General features: G+C 39.6%; 1 protein-coding gene and 1 long non-coding RNA gene across 10 annotated transcripts in view; one reads left to right on the top strand and one right to left on the bottom strand.

Annotated features, from left to right (window-relative positions):
* GBF1 (golgi brefeldin A resistant guanine nucleotide exchange factor 1) overlaps positions 1–25,676 on the top strand; it is a 106,235-nt gene that overhangs the window by 11,842 nt on the left and 68,717 nt on the right. The window lies entirely within an intron of this gene.
* On the bottom strand, positions 20,016–21,033 carry LOC120322488. Its single transcript, XR_005562243.1, has 2 exons — positions 20,863–21,033; positions 20,016–20,549 (listed from the first exon to the last, which is right to left on the bottom strand). It is a non-coding gene; the product is annotated as an uncharacterized LOC120322488 (long non-coding RNA).

Raw genomic sequence — 25,676 nt, 5'->3', positions numbered from 1 at the left:
TGAGACTAATCTTTTTAATCTCATTGTAGTATCAAATGAGTGAAATTACCATTTTATGGCTGAGGTCTTTGAATTTTCCTCAGGGAGTATGTTTCTATTGATATTTTTGGCATAGATTTTCTTGGTGTTATAAACCAGACTTTTCCCAGGTGCTTGCTTACTTTGTACTTTACTTTCTCAGTGATTTTCCTGGAGTTACACTGATGTACTCTAAGAATGGTGGTAACTGCAGTGAGAGACCTGGGATGTGAACATCTCAAGCCCAAAACTAACACCAGAATTGTCATGTTAAGATTTTGTTTATTTATAAAGGAAGAATGTCTGTGATGAAGAATAACTGCTGGTATTTGTGAAGCTTATAGATGCATGAAGACAAGCACCACAACCTTTTTCAAGGCTTTTTTGTTGTGTGCAGGACAGCATTTATTCAGTGTGTGAGGAATAAGGTGTGGATGGTGTCACTCTAAATGATTCTGTGGAATTGTACACTGAGCCCTTCAACACAGGTTACTGGATGAAACTGGGACTCATGAGAAGGGGAAGCTTGTAGCTGAGAGATTTATAACTTCAGACTGAACAGGCAGAAAGGAATAACAACTGTGGTTGTGTAGCATCCCTAATTTGATAACATTTTAGCTCTTGTGTTAATCTTTTATTTTGTATTTCTGAGTAAGAAACTTACTGAATAAATTCAAAAGAAATTGAGTGAATCTAGGAATATCTAGAGCAAAAAAAACCAATCAGCCCAGTAAGGTGGTCTTAACACAAGGTATTTCTCTATGTCTCCTAACGTCCCTTCTGCAGCCCAGTGCAACCACCCTTATGATACCACCTAAGCATCCTTTCAACTCAAGTTCTTTGAGCGTACTTTTAAGACTTTGCTTGAAGCTTAAAAGTCATCCTTCTGTGCATGGCTAATGACTGGCAGGTACAGGCAGGAGGTGGTGCTGTTGGAAGGAATTGTTTCCTGGCACTTAATCCTTAAGGACCCAAGGGTTTAGATGGACAAGCGCTCCTGGCTTTTGCTTGGAAGAGTTCCCACAGTGGGCTTGTTCTGTAACACCAGCCTTCTGTTACCAGTGCAGGGCTGGGCTCTGAAGAGCTGCCACATGTGTGTGGTGTGCAACTGACTCTCTCTTGTTCCACGCTTGTTGAGCAATTACTTTCCCACTTGTTGGGCACTCCATTATTTCCTTCAGTTACTGCGTCTGTGTAAAGTGGAGCCATAAAGGAAATGGCTTAATATACATACATTAGAGGGCAATAAATTGCAGTTTGATTTGGTGGAAAGGCAGTACCAGATGCTCTGTAGAAGCTAAGATTCCTCTTAAGTCAGTCATGGAGGTTTTATCTCGAGTTTTTTTGATGGTGATGTCTTTGTTTTGGTCAAGAATAGTGTAAAGGAATTGTGGCCAATTAAGAGATGTTAAGGCTATTTGAATTACAATAAAAACCCTCTGCAAGTAGAAGTGTACATGAAATTGCTGAATTCTAGCAGAAGTTTATTAAATATATAGCTCTTCTGTAACCTTTCCTTCTTTTAATTGTCTTCTCACTGAACTGCTGCCATCTAACCTGTTAAAAATAGTACCTCAAAGGTGATTCACTTCAAAGAAGCAATAACTTGTGTCAGGAAGTGCAGGTGCATATTTATATAGTTGCATAATAGGTAATAGGACTGCCAAGAAGCGTTCATCATGCATACACAAGAAACATACTGAAGTATTCCTCATCTCAAAGAGTTTGTAGCTTGAGAGGGTAGCAGCAGAGAGAAGTCATTAAGTATACAAAGTTGTTAAACACTTGAGGATTTTTCTTAGCGATTACCTGTTCTTCAAACAGGCTGTCTTTGGCTGATCCCTGATATGGTTTATACCGAGCTGTGAGTTTCAAAGAGAGGTTTGAAAGAAGATACAGTTGGATAAAATGTCCTTTTTTTTTCAGAAATAGTGCAGGGTTTTGTGATAAAGTACTGCTTCTCTCAATAATTAGTATGGAAGAAAAAAAAGTCAGCAAAAAGAGAGGTAGAACAGCAGGGAATAAAAAGTAAGTGTAGAAGTAGGAGACTAATAGAGAACATTATTATTAAAATAGCAAATTGATTTGTTGGGGAATGTTAATAGTGAGGGATGTGCAGTTGCTGGGTTGCCCATTTGAGGTAAACTTGCAAGAGCTTTTTAAGGTAACTGAATCTAGCTTGTTAGCTGCCTGATTGTTGTGGAATAGGCTATTGCTGAAGGGTTATTTTTAGTTTGTGTTTGGTTTTTTGTGTGTGTTTTTTTGTTGTTGTTGTTGTTTGTTGTTGTTGTTTTTCTTTAAATCAGGAAAAAAAATAATTTTCCAACATGTTATGGACCTTCTCATTGTAAGTTCTTAAAAAAATGTCAGATAGATAGTCAAGATCTGGTTTTTGTAATTTGCCTGTAGAAAATTATATAAGACAGCAGATTTGTCCAGGAAAGAGAGAGAAAACTTACAACTTCATACAGTCCTCTTCATACAGTTCTTTTAGATGACATGATTTTAACTTGCTTTTCAGCAACTACAAAAGCTACAAAAAAAAGAAATTTTGACATGTGAAGTCTACAATATAGTGGTTTAAAGGTAGGGTCTGAGGTTTTGCGATATGATGGATTCTGAGAAGAGAGAGATGGAAGTGTCCTGGATGAGTTTGTTGATTGTATCAACAGATACTTTCTGGGGAAAAACTTTGGGAGTGAATGGAAATCTGTGGTTTTGTTAGAGTGAGGAAGGCTAAATCATGGGTTAAATATATGTGAATATATTAGGGACAGTGAATCAGTACACGTCATCCCAAAATTGGAGGAAATAAAAAAACCATCTTGAGAGGGAACATTTATCAAGTGGTCATTGTAGAATATTGATAGATCTGCATTAGTATTTTATGATGCACTGTATCCATGTGACTTGGAAATGCCATTGGAAGTGTTTGAGCAACCTACTCTTGCTTTGAACTCCTAATTATGTTTGGACATTTTTTGTTTAGTTTAAGGGCACTGATAGACATAGATTCCTCATCGCTTGAACTTTCTGAAATTAGTATGTCTGTGCTTTTTGCATGGTGCAGTTGGGAAGTTAAAACTTGCCAGTTCAAACTCTCGCTGTATTCAACGTGTTGTGAAAGAGCAGGTGTATAGTTATGTGACAGTTGAGGAATAGGCAAGACATTATGACAAAAAAACCCCAGTGTGAGATGGGTAGAAATGTGAAAATAAAGTATGTTAGATGAGAGCTTGCACATATATGCAATAGAACTAAAGTTTGGGGTGACACTGGCTTTAGCTATCCTGTTAAAATGAATAGATTGATAAACAGCTTATTTTAATGTATTTTGCACTGTAATTGCAATTACACAATTAGAATACTCAAGGGGTGCACTTCATTAGTGCTTGTTAGCTGAATATGTTAAATTCTTCAGTGACGGTAGTTCTTCGATTGTTTGATACTCTATCTGTAGCCTAATATAAGCACTTCAGAAGTTCTGTTTTCCAGTTCTATCCTTGTAGCAATAAGCTGAAACATATAGACATACTGAAGCAGTAAGTTATAAACAGAGCAGTCTTTCAGAAAGTGTAAGCTGCCTTTGCTTGGTGCAGGAGTCTGAGTGCTTGCATGACTGTAAATAATTGTCAAAGCATGTGCTATGGAAATGAGATGAGATACTTCAAAACAATGCTCTTCACTTTTAATCATGTTTAGCTTGATTCTGGGAGGAAGTATTTTATTAAGATGTCTTTGTGCCCTGTTACTTTTCGTGAAATTGTAATTTTTCTTGATACAGTGATGAAGTCTGCAAAGTGGCTGTTGAATTAGATTCCATTTACTGCCTGATTAACTGCCTGAATAATTCAAGTGGCAAGTTGTAAACATGAGGAATTGTTGAAATAAATAAAGATGTGGTTGTTACCTTGATCACGGCATATTGAAAGAGAATGGTCTGTTAGTTCTGGCTATAGCCTAGGGGAGGAGCTTTATTCTAGAAATAAAACAAGTGACAGTGGTAAAATATGCTTGCTTATGTAAGCATCTTTAGTAACTGCACTTAGCAACTTGGATGTTCTTCAGAGTGGGATTAGACACTTTATAGTGGCCTGTAATAGTTCTGTAATAATGAAGATGACTGTCGTGACAGCATAGAGGAGACATCATTAGTTGGTTTTCACTTCAGTCTGAATGACGGGTTTGTCATTCAGAAATACCATGTTTTTCTTTACATATTCAGCTCTTACTGAAAAAAAAAAGTTTATCTATCTGAAGTGCAAATATATTCGGTCGAACTTAAAATCTAACAAACACTCTCAAATTTTACTTCTGTACTTCTCTCTATTAAATACATTCTGCTTCAGCAGAGTTAGCACTTCACATGTGATTAGGTTGGTACAGGGAGTGGTAGAACACAGCCCTGGGAATATTTTCTTTGGTGGCATTGTTGATGATGAACACAAAGGTGTAGGAAATATGTGTGCTCAGATATTTGCCAGTCTGTTAAAATATGGTCAGCAGAAAGAGACTCTTTTAGTTGAAACAGGAGTACTGAATTTGATTTGGCAAAGAGATAAGTTCTAAACAACAATTTTCTGAAAGCATGTAACTTCTTTGTGTAGTACAGGAAACTGAATACTTTCATCATGAAGGCTTCTGTTTCATTAACAACATAAGGGAAGAAATATGCATGATTGATAAATAAAAAACCCTAATGTTTTCTTGGGGAAAGGGCTTTGCCAAGAGCGTTGGAAACACAGGAGAGGAAGAAGTGAAAATATTGAGACACCGTAGAAAGCAATAGAAAAACACTTAACAGTAGCTGAATGGTAGTTCAAGAATTGGAAAAAACATTTTCTTCAGAGAAAACAAATTGCTGAAGAAATATATTATTAAATAATGAGGAAAAGGGAGATCATCACAGACATCCTGGAATGCTTAATTTAATGGTTGTTTGGTAATAGACTATTAAAGCATTGTGTCACAGACAACATGAACCTGCATTTTGCAAACAGTTTTTCCCTTCACTTTTATTAACAATCCATTAAAAATCTGAATGTGAAGTTCATTCTCATTCAGCTGCCTTTAAATTGTAGTTTCTTTCTGGATGTCAGTTCCTTATGCTGTGGAGTTTCTCAGCCCATACTGGTACTTGTTCACATGCACAAGACCCATGTGGAGCAGCGGAAGGTCACACGCTCCCTTTCACTCTGCAGGAACAGCAGGTGATGGTACCAGCTGTTCACATCTCTGTATTAGATGCCTGAATTTGAGCAGCTGTATGAGGCTGCTAATAAACTCTAACATGTAATGCAGTTCATATTTTGCCCACATTTCTCTTGATCCTACTCAGCCATGGCCAGCATTTTTTTTAATATCTTTCGATTCTACCCATAAGGTGCTCATTTTCTTTCTTGTCGTGCTTGTCTCCACTACTCTTGTGTGAGGTGCCAGTCAGATGCTTGTAAAGTGTGCAGATTTGAAAAGGAAAGGATACCAGAAAATGTGCAAACTGTACGGGGTTTAAGGCAGCAGGAACAATCTCTCTAGCAAAAACATTTTCAAGTTTTAATGCTGTAACGAAAATAATCTAGGCTGTTTTAAAGGATGTACTTGTGCTTAAGCAATACTAGTTTTGAATACAAACCTAGGTGTGTGTTTGCCTGTTTGTTTTAGAAGAATGGGTCAAAGTGCTTTTGTTCTGAAGAACCTCTATCTGCATCCAGCTTGTTGAAGAAGTCTTGTTACGTGAATCTGCTATTAAAAGAAGGCTACAGTAGTTTTTAATTCCACCTTGAGTATAAAATTGGCCTGGCCATGAGTTTTGATATATCCACAGTTGATTTCAACTTGTGCTTTTTATTTAAAAAGCTTATTTGTGACCTGTTAGGACCCTCTGTTAAGCCAGTTAAATAAACGGTGGAAAGGTTGAAACTGCCTGTCTGCGCTTTCCAGAAAAGGGGAGGAGGGAGCCAAAGGAAGGATATTTACAATTTTAAATCCTTTCAGCTGCTCTGTTCACCTCCTTCTCTTGCATCGCTGGTTTAGCTCCCTTTGCCCTCTCTGGAAGACTCATAGTACCTAGAACTGAGAAATACCTTGGTTCCACTGACTGGCCACCGATGTGATGACAAAGTCTTCTTGCTAGTCAGATTCTGAGAGGTGACTCTGGTGTTCTGTGGGGGGTTTTTGGTGGATTTTTTTTCTTGTTTTTTTTTTGGGGGGGGGGAGAGGTTGGGGTGGGTTGGTTTGTTTTTCCCGCATTGCTCTAATCTCAAAAAATGCACTTTGGAGTTGAAGCAATATTGATCGATGTAGGAGCTGTGAAGAGCATCTTTTAACAATATGGAGGTGGGAGTGGGGAAGAGAGCTTGTTCCTTTGCTCAAAGGATCTCAGGGAGAAATTCAGCAAGAGCCAAGATAATGATCAGAAGTCATGTGTTAAGTGTTTTATAAAATTATGAACATGAGAGAACCTAGCTGTGTAGTTAGGGTTGGAAGAGATAGTGTGAGGTCAGAAGTATATGGTAGAACATAGGAAGAATATAACTTAAAATAGTGAAGTGGCTTAGCTCAGATCATTAGATCCTGATCTTATTGCACCACAACTCAAATAATTTTACCTGATCAGCATTCTTAAATTGAACTATCTGGAATCTAGAATTGATGTCTGTTGCTTTTCTCTAGCAAAGATGGCACAGTTCGGTTTTTTCTGGACGAGGAATTGGTTCTCCTGTGGCAGATGAAAGTAGTAAGCTTCTTATTTAGCACTGAGAATTTTTTAGAGAGTCTTACAATTTCTTGCTAGATACCCAGTATTAATTGGTTGAAACAGCAGTTATTTTTAACTTCATGTTTCACATTTTTATTTTTTTTTTTTTTTTTTTTTTTTACTGTTCAGGTGTCTCTGTCAGCCATAAAGAAAGCAGATGAAGTAAATAGCTGTATCAAATGACATACCTCTTGTCCCTGCTTCCAAAATAAACTGGGAATAATGCTTTACACATTTTGTCTCCTTTAACTCCACAGGCAAGCAAGAGAGGAAGCATGGATTAACATCTAGTGATTTCTAGGAGCTGTTCTCTGCTCAGATTCCTCTGTGCTTGATCTGACTGACAGGGACATGTGGCTCAAGTGCATCTGGAAATATATCACTGGCAAAATTTGGTCTGGTAAATATAGCAGGAATGGGTTGTCAGGGCAGGAGACGGATTGTTCTGGGAAAGGAAGTGCTGTCTGTCTGTTGTCTGAATAACGATTTCCTATATTTCTGAGACGTACCTATTTCTTTAGCATAACTAAGGTAACAGCAGGCTCTGACATACTTGCTGTTTTCTGTTGTCATAAGCTCCTGTGGTGGGAGTGTTACTAGAAATGGTAAAATCAGTAGGAGCAGCTATAGAGAACTGATACCAGTATTTCCTATGGTGTTTAAATAGTAGTGGCACACACTTTGTCCTGGTTTAAACTCTCTTTGAAAAGAGGCAGGGACATCAAATGTGAATAGTAACTCCCAGAGTTTCAGGACATGGTTATACTGAAGAAACCTGACTTTTGCTTAGGTGCAAAATTGTTTCTAGCCCACGTGGTTCCAGAAAACAAACAGAAAACCACCAATGCCCTCCTTGAAAGTGGGCTGATAGCCCATATTCTAAAATTCTTGTCTTTATTGGCAGTTGATATATAGATGATGAGGAGGGATAGAAAAAGCCAATCAGAAGGCTTTGCTCCGGTAAAAGCTGATTGGCAAAGTCATAAAGCTTCTTGAAGTATTGTGATATTGATTCAAGTCTCAACACAAATTATACTGTTTGTGGAGAAAATTGAACCAACTGCATTAGAGAGTGGCCTACAGAAGTCTATGCAAGCATAAAAGGGCATAGGCTGTATTTTATACAGAAAGGCATAATCATGGACAGTGACAGTTAAAATCTTGACAGATGAAACCAGTAGAAAATGTAAGAGTAAATTACAGACTGTTTGAAATTTATCAAGGGAAGTTGGAGATGATGACAGATTGGAGTCTGTACCATTTGCAGCATATTCTTAATACAGTGAGCTGTTTTCTTCTGCTTGCTCGAGAATTTAGGGAAGATGGAAACCCTGACGATTTTGTGCATGATAGCTGCCTGTGGTTGGTTACTGATTCTGTTGCTTGTCCTGGGGGGTTTACACACTGCTTCACACTGTAGTGAGCTCTCAGTCTGCTGCCCTGTGATGTGACTGTGTCTGGGGTGGGGTGAGCAGCCAACAGGTGCACAGCATACCACACGAATGTGGAGGCAGAGAATTTGTGTCCAAGGACATTGGGGGTAAATAACTGTAGTTTTTAAAAGTGTTACGTGAATGCTAACATTTTCACTGAGTAAGAAGTCTGTTCTAAAAACTGCCTCATAAATTTCCATATAGTAAGCTTCAATTCTGATCCCTGGATGTCTGAAGAGCTTAACTGATGTTGGAGTTTCCTGTGGTGTTTAGGAAAAAATTAGTAGTTTGCTGGAGGATGCTACTGATTCAGACTAGAGTTGTCCAAAAACTTTGTTGTTCCAAGCAGTAGGATAAGAGATGATATTCTGTGCGTTCTGAGTTAAACCTGCTTGACTAAGTAAACTGTTTTGTCAGTGTACAGTGTCCTTCAAAAATATTTCTAAGCCCTCAGGGTTACTTCATTATTTCTTCTGATGGTACTATGTCCAGATACTCTGTCATAATGTAGGCAGGGATAAAACCTCGTCGTTTCACATTCACAGTGCCAACTCAAGACTTGTTACCATTCACTAGTTATGTTACATAACATACCTGGCTTGCCTAGGCCTTTTGCAATGGAAACTTAAGCAGAGGAACCAGTACATTAAACAAAAATCATTTGTGTTTATCTTACTGTTGCCTGCATGAATGCCTCTTATTCCAGGTGTTCCAGCTTCCAGCAATTGAGATTTGAAATCTGTCCCTTAGAAGTCTCTGTTTCTTTTCAGGCAGCTCAGATGCTGTTCCTCAATGCCCTTTTAATCCAGGTCTCTATTCCATTTTATTTTTTCTTTGCCTGTCTCACCCTGGAATAAAACTGAAAGGGCTGAACTTCATGTTACAGGTGAAATTTCACATCAAAGGACATCTGTGTTGTGTGATCATCTGGTACTGGTACACTTTTGTTTGTTTTTCTGTGCATCAGCTGTCAATATGTATGGCAACAAATGACTTTTTAATCAGGTATCTAGCAACAGAAACTAAATCAAGCTTAACATATGTTCAGAATATATTATCTTTCCTTATATGTCTACCAGCATTTAATAAAAGGGTGTTGTTTCTTCCCCGAACGTTTATATTTTGTTTTAAAATGGCAGAGTTCTGCTCTGAACTCAAGGCAAGAAGCTGAAATTGTCTACAGTGCATTAAAAGTGTGTTAAAAAATCAAACTGTTGCATTAAAAAGAATTGCAGTTACATAAATTTGAGAGAAATCTCGAAGGACCAAAGCACAAGGTAATTATTTGTAAAGGGCTTTGAAATTTTAAGGTATTGTGTGCAATGAAATATGGAATAGTACTGGGAGGTACATTAGAGGGGTATTAGTTTGAATAAGCATGAGAAATAGGGTAGTGGTGTATTAGTATTTTCCATAAACAATGTTTCTGAACATAAAGAGATGATCGGGGAAACCCTGGATGTTCCTGCAAACTGGGGAATGAGATGCTGGAAAGCAGTGCCATGGAAAAGGACCTGGGGGTCCTGGTCGATGGCAATTTGAATATGAGTCAGCAATGCCCTGGCAGCCAGGAGGGCCAACCCTGTCCTGGGGAGCATCAGGCAAAGCATCGCCAGCTGGTCAAGGGAGGGGATTGTCCTGCTCTGCTCTGCACTGGGGTGGCCTCTCCTTGAATATTGTGTGCAGTGTTGGGCACCACAATATAAGAAAGATATTAAGCTCTTAGAGAGTGTCCAGAGGAGGGCAATGAAGATGGTGAAGGGCCTTGAGAGGAAACCATATGAGGAGCAGCTGAGGGCACTTGATGTGTTCAGCCTGGAGAAGAGGAGACTGAGGGGACACCTCACTGCAGTTACAACTTCCTTGTGGTGACCAGTGACAAGACCCAAGGGAATGGCCTGAAGTTGTGTCAGGGTAGATTTATGTTAAATGTTAGAAAAAGGCTCTTCACCCAGAGTGTGGCTGGGCACTGGAACGGGCTCCCCAGGGAGCAGCACCAGGCCTGACAGTTCAAGAAGCATTTGGACAACGCTCTCAGCCACATGGTGTGATTCTTGGTGCTGACCTGTGCAGGGGCAGGAGTTGGACTTTGTGATCCTGATGAGTCCCTTCCAAGTCAGAATATTCTATGATTCTGTGAAACAGAAAGCCCAAGTATATGTAGTTCAGGACAAGCAATGCATTTTCTTTGATGTGTTAATAAGAAGATTACTAAATAAAGAAGTAGAAAATGTACACATTTCTGTTGCTTACTGCTACTCATTACATACTTCTTGCATGGAGTGCTCTGCAACATTGCAAGAGAATCAAGTGTTGATTAGATGTGAAGCAGGAAGAATAATAGTATGTAATTTGTACTAGATGAAATTGGAAGGAAAGAGAGAAAGATTCAGCAATAAGTAAAAACCAGAAAACTGCAGAGAGACTGCAATTCTGGAATAGTTATAGAAGGTTTGGACCTGCTGCTTTGAGGAAAGTGACTAGAACACTTGAAACTCTTCTACAGGAGCTTTTTCTGCAGGGATTTTGTTCTAGGACCACTGCTCCATGGTAAGAATGGCTTTGCTCTGGATGTGTCTGCGTGATGATTTATTCAGGATGGCTGTAGAATTACTTGTAACTCTGATCTAGCTGTGTTGCTAGGTGTTGTCCTGTAAATAGGAAGCGTTTAATCTCTGTAAGTGTAACTATTCTGCATTCTACAATTCAGTTACAAGTGTCTAGGTAATACTGAAAGCTTATGGTATTTAAGCCTTATTTATGAGAGTAAATGCTGAATTGCCAATCTGTTCTGATAATATTCGCTATTTAATTGTATGAAGATAGTTGTTTCATTTGAAACCTTTAAACTATTTTACTGTTTTAACTACTAATTCTGGGACAAGAATGCACATAATAAGATGATGAAAGGAGAAAACAGGAACATGTAGGTATATGGTATCTAAATGGGAGCATAATTACTTTGTTCTGGACCTCCTCATAAACACCTTCTAGGTGGTAAGTTATATGGGAAGGGAATTGATCATTGCCTTCATGAAATACTTTAGTCTCTGCTGTGTTCTGAGCTGAAATTTCACTTTTTGAAAATCACCTGAAGTATTAGCTTAACTTAATCTTTCAGTCCGAGCACACAAACTTCAGCTGCACAGAACTTTATTAGCTACAACAGGCTGTTGTAAAATATTTATGCTGCAACCTTACTTTTGGTTTTGGGAGAAGAATGATTTAATGCTTAGAGACAGACAAAGCAGTGAAAACAAGACAGAATTTGGGACCAGGTTACAGACATTTCAAGTGTACCGTGTGTATACATAGGTGAAGTTTTATACGTGAAGAAGCTGCCTGAGTTTCTTGTAGTGCACAAACAGCACTTAGGGGCAATGTAAATGCCACAGAAGCTGCTTTGCAAAAAGGGCATGCTTTTCCAAAATTTTTGAGCCTTGTTTTCCATGACTTATGTTTCCTTTTCCTCTTTCGCTGTTACTTTCTGTTTATGCTTTTTTTTGTGCTGGTCTGTTCCATTAAGAGTCTTATCTTTCTGTGTCAAAGTTAAAACTAATGTAACTTTTCAATAGGAAAACAATATTTGTCCAACACAGTTCTTCTCACTTCCCATTCTTTTTGTCCCTTTGTACAGTTAGCACTGAGTTTTTGTTGGGCTTAATGTAAAGGGACTTAGAAAGGCAGGTTCTTCTGGATTTGAATTTATGAGACTTCCAGACATGAGTGTCATGTGCCTTTTTTTCTCCTCTCTTCTTCTGTAATGCTCTGTAGCCTGTAATAGGTTGAGTTGTAACATTCATTAAACCATTCCTCACATTCCCTGCTTTGAAAGCTTATCAGGACTGCTTTGATTTAGTTATCTGGAACAAAAAAAAGCCGTTTGTGAAGGTTGGAATGGAGCTCTGGAGCAATAATATATCAGAGATCAGATTCAGGTCCCAGTTGTATTATTCCTAGGGATTTATTTGCCTGTGTACACACAGGCAAAGAGTGGTGTGTATGGAAGGCTTGCAGGAATGCAAATTGGACACATTTTGTTGGGACCTGTAGGGGATTTTCACTGCTTCATAATTTTTCAGAGGTTTGTTATACATCAGGCAGCCACTGCCTCCTCTTTAAACCTTTAAATCCCCCCTCTTTTTCTTGTTCTAAAGGTCAGATTTTTTGACAACTGTGTGCAGGAACAAGATTTGTTAAATCCCTTCATTTTTATTCACACAAATACTGGCGTTTACTGAGCAAGAGTTACCCCAGGATTCAGAAGCACATAGAGCTCAGTACTAGCCTTCTGAACCTAAATTCAATTCAGAGATGCATCTCTTTGAAACCGAACCTGCCATCTGAATATTAACCTTTGGCACTGCACAGGGAGTGCATAGTAGAAATTTCATCTCTTTGTGTCATTGACTGGGCTGCCTTCATAGGGTGGCTGGTCCTCTGAGCTGCAGAGCTGTGTCCTGCATCTTGTCCTGGGTGCTCCTGGGTGTAGGGCTTAAGACTGAAGAGCTGCGTGTCTGATCGTGCTCATCTAGCACTAGTCTTTTCTGGTGAAACAGCAAAAGTTTTGAGCCTTTGCTGTTCTGATCCAGTCAATGAACTAATGGAGTCTCCAGTGGTAAATCCTCTTGAAGCTATTTTTATTTTTGGTTTTATATGCCAGTCAGCTTTGAAAAAGCTATGTTGTGTGCTGTTGATCTTTGGGGTGTGAATGAAGACTAGGTATCCCCTTTCTATAGGGATGACTGACAGTGATTTGCTCCCTGAAGAGCTAGTTATAGGCATCATTCAGTAGCTGTAAAGTCCTCATCTTTGCCTTTCTTCGGTGTGGGTGAAGAGAAAAAGTTTAGGAGTGGGAAGTCCTTTTTCTTACCCAGAATAACTTCTGTAGACTAAAACAGTTGGCAGATGAGATCTGGGAAGTCATACTGTGGTGTTTTATACAATATTGTAAACCATTCCGATTAGCAAACTGCTATGCTGGCAGGGTGGAGTTTTTGTTGTGTAATTACCCATTTAAAAAAAATCTGTGTCAACAGATTGGGAGAATGGTCAGGGGTTGTACCTTTTTATCATCTGGTGGATTTCATACTGAGATGGCTGTGGAGTGGCCATATGTTTGATTTGTTTAAGTCTATTGTAGCAGTTGATAATTCTGGAGGAAGGTGGAGCAGACAGCTGCAAGTCTAGGCTGGGCAGAATCTTTAGTGCTTATTTCATCACAGCAGGATTCTCCAGAGCTAGTCTGTCTGCTACTGAATTTTACCTATGCTGTTTACATCTGTCAGCACATCTGTGCTATCTGGGACTAAGAACTGTGTTCCCTAACCACTGTAACTACATTTATGTAAATTTATGGTATGGATTGTTAGATGTCCAGAAGTCATTCTGCTTACATAGCATGTTTTGTGTAGCATTATGTACAAAGCTGTTTTGTTAACTTCCATCATGCTGAATTGTGCCAATACAATATACACCCTCACACAGTGCAGGTATGCAGTATATTCAGAACCTGTATCTGACAGTTCCTTTCCATCACTGCTAGTGACACAGTGTAGATATCTTCAAGGATGCTTTTTCTGTGTGCTTTTTGTGTATTGATGCACAAGTATGGGCCACAAAGGAGAGTTTACAGAGCTGTTTTCATGACTTAGCATGTTTACTGGATTTATCATGCCTGAGATAGCAGAAATAGTTAGACTGTGATCTGGTGCTAGGGAAAAATAAAAAAAAAAAATTTGAATATTTTTGCACAGATCACTATTAGGTTGCTTTAATATTAAATATTAATTTAATATATATTTTTTAAAGCTATTGCAAAGACACTTTTCTGGAGATGTTCTGCAACTAACCAAGAGTTTCTGCACTGGGTTAAATGTAAATTGCCTAGTAGGTGCAAACTTAACTGCTTGCTTCTTGCAAAGTTCTCAGTGTCATGATGAGAGTGGCAAACAGTTGTTTTGGAGCCCTAGGGACTGACCTCTGAGGCTGTGCCTGCTTGCTACTATTTAGGAAAAAGGTCTTGACTCTGACTGGCCTCAATGCTAGAATACTATTTCGTTCTTGAGCTCGGGGTTCTGAAGCAGAAGGGTGATGGTCAAAAGTATTTTATTACGCTGTCTGCTAGCCAAGCAAGGTCTGCTTAAATGCTGGCTAATAGAGAACTGTTTTGGCAACCACTTATAATAATGTGCTAACTCATCAGCTCTACTGTGCAAATGGCTTTTGGCTGCTAAGTGAAATAATGGTGGGCAAGGATGACTTGAGCTCAACACCAGCAAAAGGAAGCCTGTTTTTCACTGTGCTTAGTGACTGTCCTTCTGTGTTTCTACCCCTCCTTCTTGGAGCAGGCAAAACCTGTGTTGTGTTCCATATTGTCCAGGATGGGAAGGGTTGTGTATGGGGACTGAAGAGAAGGACATAGTCTGCTTTCTCAAAATTACAAGGCAGCTAACACCACCTTGGAAAAAGACTTGGTCTGTGGAGGAAGCGTGTTCAAACAACGTTGCTAGAATAGCTGTAGGGACTGTAATGGAATCTGTTGAAGGTTAACCTTGGTGCTTTATAGATGAGCCAGGCCTTCAGAAGGGTTTGACCCAAGTAGCAATTTTAAACACCAGGTCGTGGTTAATCAGTCAGAATGAGATGGAAGAGAAGTAAAGTGCATAAAGCTTGTCCTCTCCTAGGTGACTGCAGTAAGAGACTGGTATCTCAGAGGCTTTTCTTTTTGTCTTTTCAATGATCAATTTAGATGTGGTCCACCTAACTTTCTGGAGCTCAGCAAAGTGATAGGGAAGGCCATTTGGCAGGCATTAAGGTAACAGCTAACTAAAAAGGCATGAATAAAATTTAAAAAAAACAAGAGGTAATTGCCTTTTATATGGATAACCTAGCCTGCAGAGTCTTGATTGTGCCAATAATATAGGCCAGATGTGGCTTGAAATAAGCCATGGGAGAGAATAAGATTTCTACATGGATAATGGACTGTCTGGAAGCATAAGGGATTAATCTGTTAATTTGTTAGAAAGTGGGATGCACTTTCAGTGAGATGCATACTTAATTTATCTCTTTTGAGTAATTTTTTCCTGTTCTTTTTCTTGGAAAATGTTTGGGATTACACTCCCACCCACTGCCCTTTGAAAGACTGATGGGAAGGTTTTCTTGGTGTTCAAGTAACTACACAGGCTGCCTGATGTGACTCATCTCCGCCTTCATCCTGGTCACTTCTCTTACCTGTTTGAAGATGTCTTGCATCTATTGAAGGCGTTTGAAGGACATCTTGTATTTTTCTGTTCCTTTTTGAATACTGAATCACATTGATGGATCCTTTCTGTTGTTAGTAATACATGTCTGTAAAGAAAAATGTGGTGTAAATTCTTGTTTAAAGGGTGTTGTTCCAGGATTCATAGACTGATAAATGGCCAGATGTAGAAAGGGTAGTAGTGAATTTTCTTTTAAGCCAGCCATGTAGTACTGAAGGTCTCATTTTTAAATGTTTTGGGTTTATTGGGGGGGGGGGAGCAGTTTGTGGGTTGGTTTGTTTGTTGTTCTGTTTGTTTTTTTTTTTCATTTAGGCTTTTTAATAACTGAGCATTTAATTTCTATGCATAAATCAAATTATTGGAATGATAACGTAATTCCCGCTGCTGCTCATGTTACCAGAAACGTGCAATTCTGGTCCCCGTGTGGGCTTTGAAGTGACTTGTGGCTGGAAGCAGAGAGGTAGTCTTTTGGGATGAAATGTTGTTATTGGTGTATCCCAGTCTGGAAGGAGGAAAAGACTCTCAAGTTTCCACGTGACTTGGGGCAAATTGTAGTGATTAGTAGAAGTCATTACAATGAGCTGCCTCCAAGCGCCTGGTTAGGAGCTGTAAATCTGGCCAGTTAATGGCACTTTAAACGGGGCATGACAAGTTTGGCTTATGCCTGGGGTGAAGGAGGTTGCAACTGTTGCCCTGCTTCAACAGCCTTCAACAATATGCTGGGTGGATGGAGGGTCCCAGGCAAATGTAATTAATCAGGTTTCGGGTCTTTGGAGTGTTGACAGAAGCATTGTGTAGGATACAAAACCAGCTTCTGAACAGCAGCCTGTATTGCTGGATTAACTCTGACCAGTAGGGCTTGCAAGAGGCTGAATGGCAATTGCTCAGCAATTGGTCTGCTGCAGGGGCTTTGGTGGAAGTATAAACCAGAGTGTGGTGGTAATTCTGATGGTGGTTGATGAAGCAGTGGTGAAACAGGATCATTGTTCTTCTGTAACACATTTTAACCTTAGCTGGCTACTTCCCTGGATGTGGCTGTTTGCTGTGTTGTGTATCCCCTGGTTCTGGATGGTACTTATATTTAATCTGCTTTTAGGTGTAGGAAAAACCAGTTTAAAAACTGAAATATGAGACCAGTTTGTGTCAGCAAAGTACTTATTTTACTGCCTTACCATTGCAAGTTAAAAAATTGTCCGATACACTAATGCTGCCTTCCCACTTCAACCCCAAGTAATTGTAGCATGCCAGCTTTGTCAGGAGAAATACTAACTGCAATTTCCTCCTTAAAGCTAAGTTTTAAAATGAAGGCTAGGATTTAGTTGGTTTCCTTTGTGCCAATAAATTCAGTATGTTGTCTGTGAATGTGTAGGGTAACAAGTATAGAATGGGATTTCTGAGGATTTATCAGTAAGCTTCTTTACACTGGAATTAGTTAAAAATGGAGATGTAAGGGTTTTGTCTTGAGCTGAGTTGAGATTTAATGGAAGATTACTTTTTCCAAATTGATAATAGGGAATCTAGCTAACCTAGACATAAATGGCAAAAATAGATTTTAAAAAAGAAATTACCCTGTAGTGATCTGAAATTTATGCAGCGTGAGATGTGGATGGATACAGCAGTGGAGGTAATCTGTTACAGCTCTGGAGGCAACAATTACTCTCCCTGTGCAGCTGACTCCTATGCAGAAATTTCAAGTTGGTTTAAAGGCCCTGGATATACGCAGCAACAAGATATTTAAATGAATTGATATTTAGAGGAATGCAAACTGGAAAACCTACCGTGTCAGTCTGTGTCTTAAATTTCACATTTGAGAAAATAAGACTAAAGACACGAACGTGTAACCCATTGAGAGACACAAGGTTGAAAAATACAGTAATACTGTGTAAGTGGTTGTAATTCATACATAGTTCTGAGATTTTTTGTGAACGGTAAAAATTTCATAATGTTGAAATACAACAAATTGTTATACTCTTCGTTCTGCCTCTAATTAACCTTTTCTAACCCAGGAAATTATCGTAGTATACAAAAGTTGATTAAACTAACCTTCAGGAACTGCCAGTAACGCAATCATGTGATGTGGTGAATGGAATGTGGCAAATAGCTGATGGGTTGCTGTGAGGGGCATTGGATATGGGCCCTGTGCCTCCAAAAATTAGACAGCCCTATTAAAACAGTCATGCGTTAAATAACACATCACCAGGTCCCTTTGTGTTTCTTTATTCTCATCAGGTGTCAGAAACCATTAGGATCAGAGTTTTCCTTTTCAGTTAGATAATAGGCATTATGAAGTGGAGGAGAGAGAAGAGAGGCTGAGGCCAGCAGTCCTGGTACTGATTAAGGGTACCTTCCTAATTTAATTTTTATTTTTTTTTGCTAGGCACAGTCAGTGGTTTGCCTGTGTGCAGCCTGCAGGCAATAGAAATACATTTTCATTCTAGTCTGTAGTGTCGATAAGGTGTTTTTTAGCACTGAACATGTATTGGTAGGCAGACTAAGTAAATGAAGGGAAAAGTGTGAGATGAAGGACAATATGTAAAAGTGAAGATGAGTATGTACTTTTGCCCCCAAATTAGAATTCTACAGGTGTTGTTTTTTCCGCTCTTCGTAGAGTTTTTAAAGATTATTGTTAAATTAGATGTTCAAATGCAAGTCATGCAGAGGGTACTACAATAATATGTTTATTTATGCATGAAAATAAATACCCAGTTTTGTGTTATCTTTGCACTATTGTTGTATTGTGTGCAAGTAATTCCCCCCCACCCTGCGCCCTTTCTGTAAGCAATCACTTTACTCCCCGGTAAAAATTCATCCATACTTTAAATGTTAATTTGTTTTAAGGCAGAAGGTGATTTTAAAGCACAGCAGCTTTTCTGCATAATACCACGTATAGATTACCTTTCTTCTGTTTATCATAGTTCATTTTGAACGTTAGTATTGAATAATAATGTGTAAACAAAACCCTAATGAATGTCTCATTCTTATTCATTAGGTTGTATCCCTTCCTCTCGCTTAGAGAAGGGATGATTGAGTAGATATTGGTGGGTCATCAACTTGTACATTAATGCTTTCCTCTGATGTCCACTGTTTGCAAAAAGGACTGAATGCCTCCTCTTCTTGAATACGTAGAGGGATTTAACTGGAACTGGGAAACAGATATTCTACTTCTTTGCCATACATCCAAGTAGTTCTGTTTCTGAATCATGAAGTAATATTGCTCTGATATGGGACTAATTATTGCTCATACTGTGGTTCAGCTGCAGATTTTTATAGGCTAATGGGAGCAGAATAATCAGGGAGAAATTTGACAGTTACTGTTACTGGAGGATATACTTGAATAAAAGTAATGTACATGGAGTGGTAAGGATTTTTTTTTCCCTAGCTTTTTTGTTTTAAGTAATTACTTAACTGTGAGGAAGTTTCCCTTATGAAAACAGTTATTTCTCCATATATGCTTTTGGAGGAAGGGACTATATAGAAAAGGAATTCATCTTCTGGGAGAAAGTCCTCATATGCTACTCAAGCTAAGGGGTTGAATAGTTTCCAATATAGTGGAGTCCATTTGTTCTCAAACTATTGGTCATAATACATTGGAATCAAAAGCAGCAGCTACAGGTTTGTAATGGATGCAGAACGGTATTCAACAGTGATTTCAATGAAAATAGTTCACAGGAATCTGTTTACTAACTGTATTCTGTTGATTAAAGTGTGAGCTACTGCTTTAAGGTATTTGTTTTAATAATATTATCTGTACTTTGATAGCTGTCAGAAACTCCAAATGTGGTTAGGCCAGTTGTTTTTAAGCATAGAGCATGCATAAATGTTTGAGTTAAAAGTGGCACAGAGCAGAAGACAGGAAACATCGCTGCCGCTTTACAGATACAGGTATTGAAGCACAGAATTAACCTTCCTGGGTTCTTCAGGAACTCTGTTGTACACACCCTGAGGAATTATATCTGTGTTTCTTGTAGATCTAATGAGGTGTCAAACTGCAAAGCTAGCTTTTTACATGTGGCTTGTTGAAGTACACTGAAATGAGAGATTTCCTTACTGTCGGTTTTTGCTTTTCTCTTTCATTTTATGTTTTAACTTAACCAAATAGAGAACTAAGAATAGGAAATTAGAATGAAGTCCAGACATCTGTGCTTCTCCACTCTCCTCTTTCTCTGAGATTGTAATTTTCTTCATGTAGAGAAAAGAACTGGAAGAGAGTTCTGGGCAGAGGAATTTAGTAACTTTTCTTTTTGAATATGGGCTAGAAAACCTTTAATAATCTTATTACTCCCAACGTCATCAAGTCTTCATGGCAGTATGGATTTGCAGTCAGTTGCTTCTATTCTAAAACATTTCTGTTATAAGGAATAGGTATTAATCTGTATTCTGTTCTGTTGGACTGTACTGATTTTTTCTGAGCCTTTTGAACATGGTTTGTTGGTATAGTGTTGTGAATGCACAATGCTAGAACAGCATAGTCTCTAAGTACTTCAGGTCCTAAGCAGATGGATAGAGAAGTAACAGTTCTTTTATAGACTTTCTCTGCCTTTGAAGTAGTGATGGGAATGGTGGAAATTTCTTTATTATTAGCAGGTTTGGGCCACAATCCGTTTTTAGTCATTGGGCATGTTGATCAAAGAAGGAAATAGAGTAGTTCTCATGGCTGGAAGATGAAGACTGGGCTCTGCAACAGCTGTGGCTTCTGCAGTCATTTCCTGCTGTCCGGCTCATGCTCTGTATTAGAAGATGACAGCACTGGGCAAACTTAACTCATGAGCTAAAAACAATCTAAGGTCATACCGGCATAGGCTTTTTGCACTTGTGACGGGAAGAAAAGTTTTGTGGAGCTTTGACATTATTACTGATAAACTTAGTACTGGAATGGCCGGACCTGTTTTGTTGGGCCATGTTGCTTGTGTCGAAGTCATTGGTGTGAGCTAGAAATAGTGCAGTGTCAGACCTCCTCGCCAGCATTTGCTCAGTGTTGCCTTGGGGCTGTGGACTCGTTGAGCGAACAGCATCTTGACAAGATGACTGTGTCTTCTTCCCGCTAGATGAGCATGCCAGAAGACTTCTGTGGAGGCCTACCTGGCAAAGACAGAAACAGTATACAACACAAGATGCTGGAAGCATCTAAAATACTAAATATAAATTCTAAATTCATATGCAGTCAATGTCAAGGAAAGATGTGGCTAAAAAAGAAAAGATGCACATGCAAGATTTAAATTTCAGGACTGCCTTCTGAACCTCCAAAACCACAGGTATAAATTAAAATTCTTTCTCAGCTACTCAGTAGCCTCTGTAAGATGAGTGATACCATTTTGTTTCTGCTGTCGTTTTTCAGTTGATAGATTGCACTTGGTTTAAAAATTAAAGTGCATTGAAGAAAGACCAGTCTTACTTCAAGAATGACTCCTTTCTTCACTGCTGGATTTAGACTTTGTAGTGAGTATTCAGCCTTAAGGTGGTCATTCTTTATCCTTATGTTTTTTACTACTTCTGTGAGTGTGCAGAGAACTTTTGCTCCTCGGAGTGGCTGTTTAGCATTTTTGGACTTAATCACACACAGAAAAGGAGGAGGGGGTTGTTTTTTGCACCTATTGCTGTTCTCACTGGCCTGTTCTCCCCAAGGATTTGCAGAGATGATGGCAGGTATGTCATAAACAGTAAAGCTGCCTTCTACTAACTTGAGCATGCATTGGTTAGGCTTCGGAGACCGATGCGTAACTTGTACTCTGATCGTATCTGGTTGTCAAGAGAAAGCTCTATCTGATTTCTGCGCCTGATCAGTCACTGACTGATATGACAGCCCATGTGTCTGAAGTGTTGAGCAGCAGGTAAGTGCTGACATTTTGATTGGGTAGGCCACAGTTTGGGGATTGACAGCAATGTCTGCAATGACATTGGAAGAGCAGCCAAGAATTTACTTTCAGTGGATAAATGGGATTAGTTACTATGTTTAGCTGACATTAAGCTATAAATTATTTGAAAGGTGGAAAGAGATTCCACTCAGAGTTCATGTAGAATTTCCATGGACTGATCTGGCTGCACTGAGTCTGAATGTTTACAAGGGTCTTCCTGTGCTGTGTTGCATATGTTTTTGATGGATGTTCGTAGAACTTAATTTGTTACAACATTCAAAGAACCCAGTTAGAAATTAGGGCTGATCATCCCAGGTGCTGTGTAAAGTCATAAATTTAAGCCCTGAGGAGATTACATTATATTACCCTTGTTTTGAGAACATCTGGGTATTTGCTTAAAATTAAGCTCATGAATATTTGTGTTTAGGCTTGTGGGGTTTTCATTTATCGATAATTTAATGTTTAATGGCTGTTTCATCTAATTCTTCCATCTTTAAGGTACTTGCAGCTAGACATTTATTACAGTCATTCTTAGGATGTTTTTAGAGGTGGAAAAGTCTGCCATGTTCAAGTGTCTGTTGAGAAAATGGATGGCCATTGACTCTGTGTACATCTCCCTGGTGTTAGATACTTGCTTGTAAGATATTCTCAGCACCGAGTCATTCTTTACCTGTTAATGCAATTACCAGGCTCAGAGTCCTCAGCTTGAGTCTTAGGGTTTTATTCCTAATCTTCAGCCTCCTTCTTTAGCAAAAATCAGTCATTATTCTTTTTAGATGAAGTATGTAAAGCAAGTATAGCAGAGCTAACATCTAGGTGTCACAAGAGCTTGCTTTTAGGGAGAAGTTTATCACAATCCCTAGGTGATGACAATTTTCTTTGTCCAGTCTTGAATAAACTTTTGTCTTTTAGTTCACTGTTATGCACTTGTCTAATAGGTTATATTTTATTCACTTAAGTGACCTCAGGCAATAAATTTTGCTGCTATTGCTTTTAAATTTTGTTGATTTGTCCATAATTAAGTCTGACAGAAAATAGAGGGAAGATGTTCCAGTCTCTGAAGAACAGGCAGTAAATGTAAAATGACTGTTAGCTTTAGTAAAAAGATGTTTTGTTAATTAGTTTCTATCTATTGCTGTTTATGGCAGGAGGCTGCTGAGTTGTTTGGTGTATTAAGATGTTATACAAATTTTGCTTTAAGCTGTTGTATGTGTCTTCTTTCTCGTTTGTCTGGTAATTGTGCGGCCACAATTCCCATTTGTAGAGAACCTTGGGAGAAGGAATTCAGTGTACTGTTCTAAAAACTTTGCTGACTGGCCTTTTCTGTTGCAAAGGTTTTGCAGGTGAAAAAGGACAAGTTTTGTTGGTCACTGTTTTACGGCTGCCAACTGATGGCCTTGGGGTGGCTGGACAGCTGTTTTTCTTTTACATTGTTCTCTTTTGTTGCACCTTTTTCTTTCTTGCCCTTTTTCATATTATTTGTCATATGGATTTAATTTTATGTCTGCATTTTGAAGGATGCCCCTTGGTTTGAGTGAGGATCCTCGAGAAGTCTCATGGAGCAACTGAGTAGGGGAGAAAGGAAAAGAGAGTGCCTGTACTTACAGTTGACAGGTGGCACTCCCTCACTATATGCCTTTTCAGTTATCTGTGCTCATAGTGTTGGTAAAAAGTCTTTTAATAAACTAATTTAAAAATTGACATGTTTCAGCATGCAAGAATTGTAATTCTGGCATTCATGTACCAAATTTTATAGAAATTTTTGATACATTTCTGACTAATGTGGTATTCAAAGTACTCCAAATTGTGGAGAAAGATAGAATTTTTCATTCATTGCTTCTCAGTTATTGGTTACCTAAACCTTTGGTTGTTCAGACAGACTAGAAATTTACATATTTTTTCCAGTGCAGAACCTTGTGAATAGCTCTACAGACAGGTAAAATCTCAGAGCTTGGCTTTATGCATCTCTACAGGCTTAAAGAAGTATTTGCTTTCAAGTCTCATGTCAAGATTGCCATAAATAGAAGAATGGAAGGCTAGACTAATGGTTCACACTCTAGAGTCACATGCTTATGTTAGTTATATCAAGGGTTTTCAATACTTTGATTTGGTGATTTTCTGATTTCTTGAATCAGACTTCGTTTTCCATATGAAATGCTTTGAATTACTATTATTTTCCTCATTTCTTCATGTAACATGCAATCTATCATAAAAGATCCTAACAATATACTGCAGTCCATTAGCTGTTTGAGTTTTTATCTATGTTGCTTTCCCATTTGCTGATGTCTTGTTTCTTTTGAGAGAGATCAATGATGTTAAATTTATTTTGCAAAACAGGAGTGAGAACCCTTCTCTTTGAGGCAATGTCTCAGCAGGGATGTGGACCAGACTTCATTATCTTAATTTTCTACTAGGATTTTAGACCTGCAGGGCTGTGATCCTACTGGCATCACAGAGACGTAGTGGGATGGTTCCTCTGCTGCAGTGTTGGAATGGAAGGATACAGGCTCTTGAGGAAGGACAGCCACAGGAGACGAGGAGGGTGTATTGCCCTCCATGTCAGTGACCAGCTGGAGTGCATGGAGCTCTGCCTGCAAATGGATGAGGAGCCAACCAAGAGCTTATGGGTCAGGATTAAAGGGAGGGCAGGGACAGGTGACATTACAGTGGAGTCTGCTACAGGCCACCCAACCAGCAAGACTGAGCAGGTGAAGCCCTCTGTAGTCAGGAGCAGCCTCACGTTCACAAGTTCTGGTCCTCATGGAGGACTTCAACCACTCCAGTATCTGTTGGAGGGACAACACAGCCAGATATAAGCAATCCAGGGGGTTCCTTGAGTGCCTTGATGATAACTTCCTTCTCCAAGTGATAGAGAAGCCAACAAGGGGAGGTGCTATACTAGACCTTGTACTGACCAACAAGATGGAGCTGGTAGGAAATATGAAGCTCAAGGGCAGCCTTGGCTGCAGTGACCATGCAGTGGTAGAGTTCAGGATCCTTAGGGCAGCGAGGAGGGTGCACAGGAAGCTTACTAGGCTGGACTTCAGGAATGCAGAGTTTGGCCTCTTCAGGGGTCTGCTTGGTAGAGTACAATGGGATAAAACCCTGCAGGGAAGAGGGGCCCAAGAAACCTGTTTAATAGTCAAGAATTACATCCTCCGAGCTCAGGAGCAATGCATCCCAATAAGGAGAAATTCAGGCAAAAAGGCCAGGAGAGCCTGCATGGATGAACAAGGAGCTCCTGGACACTTAAACAGAAAAACAAAGCCTACAGAGGGTGGAAGCAAGGACAGGTATCCTGGGAGGAATGCAGAGAAGTTGTCCAAGGAGCAGAGATCAGGTTAGGAAAGTTAAAACTCTGGTGGAATTAAATATGGCCAGGGATGTCAAGGGCAATAAGAAAAGCTTCTGTAAATATAAAAGGAAGACTAGGGAAAATGGGGGCTCTCTCTGGAAGGAAATAGGAGACTTGATTACCATGAGTATGGAGGAGGCTGAGGTACTCCAGGACTTCTTTGCCTCAGTCTTCAGTCACAGTGCCCAAGCTGCAGGAGGCAAAGGCAGGGAGTGGTAGAATGAAGAACTGCCCGCTGTAGGAGAAGATCAGGTTCAAGACCAACTAAGGAACCTGAAGGTGCACAAGTTCATGGGACCTGGTGAGGTGTATCCATAGGTCCTGTGGTAACTGGCAGATGAAGTGGCTAAACCATTATCCATCATATTTGAGAATACATGCTGGTCCAGTGAAGATTCCACTTAACACCCATCCAGAGAGACCTTGACAGACCTTGGGAGGTGGGCCGGTGTGAACCTCATGAAGTTCAACAAAGCCAAGTGCAAGGTCCTGCACCTGGATTGAGGCAATCCAAGCACAAATACAAGCTCTCAGGAGAATGGATTGAGAGGAGCCCTGACGAGAAGGACTTGGGGCATTGGTTGATGAGAAACTTGACATGACCTGAGGAACATGCGCCTGCAGCCCAGAAAGCCAACTGTGTCCTGAGCTGCACCAAAACCAGTGTGGCCAGCTGGTCAAGAGAGGTGATTCTCCCTATCTGCTCTGCTCTGCTGAGACCCCATCTGGAGTGCTGCGTCCAGCTCTGGAGTCCTTGACATAAGAAACACACAGACCTGTTGGAGTGAGTCCAGAGGAGACCATAAAGATGGTCAGAGGGCTTGAGCACCTCTCCTATGAAGACAGGCTGAGAGAGTTGGGATTGTTCAGCCTGGAGAAGAGAAAGCTCTGGGGAGAACTTATAGCCCTTCCAGTACCTAAAGGGGCTACAAGAGAGCCATTAGAGGGACTTTTACAAGGTTATGTAGTGATAGGACAAGGGGCAATGGCTTCAAACTG

This window comes from Pipra filicauda, unplaced genomic scaffold, assembly GCF_003945595.2.
Source record: "Pipra filicauda isolate LSUMZ 115617 unplaced genomic scaffold, ASM394559v2 scaffold96_size2947999_pilon, whole genome shotgun sequence".
Lineage (NCBI taxonomy): Eukaryota > Metazoa > Chordata > Aves > Passeriformes > Pipridae > Pipra > Pipra filicauda.
The sequence above is the reverse complement of the archived record's forward strand: the minus strand, read 5'-3'. Positions and strand labels throughout refer to the sequence as shown.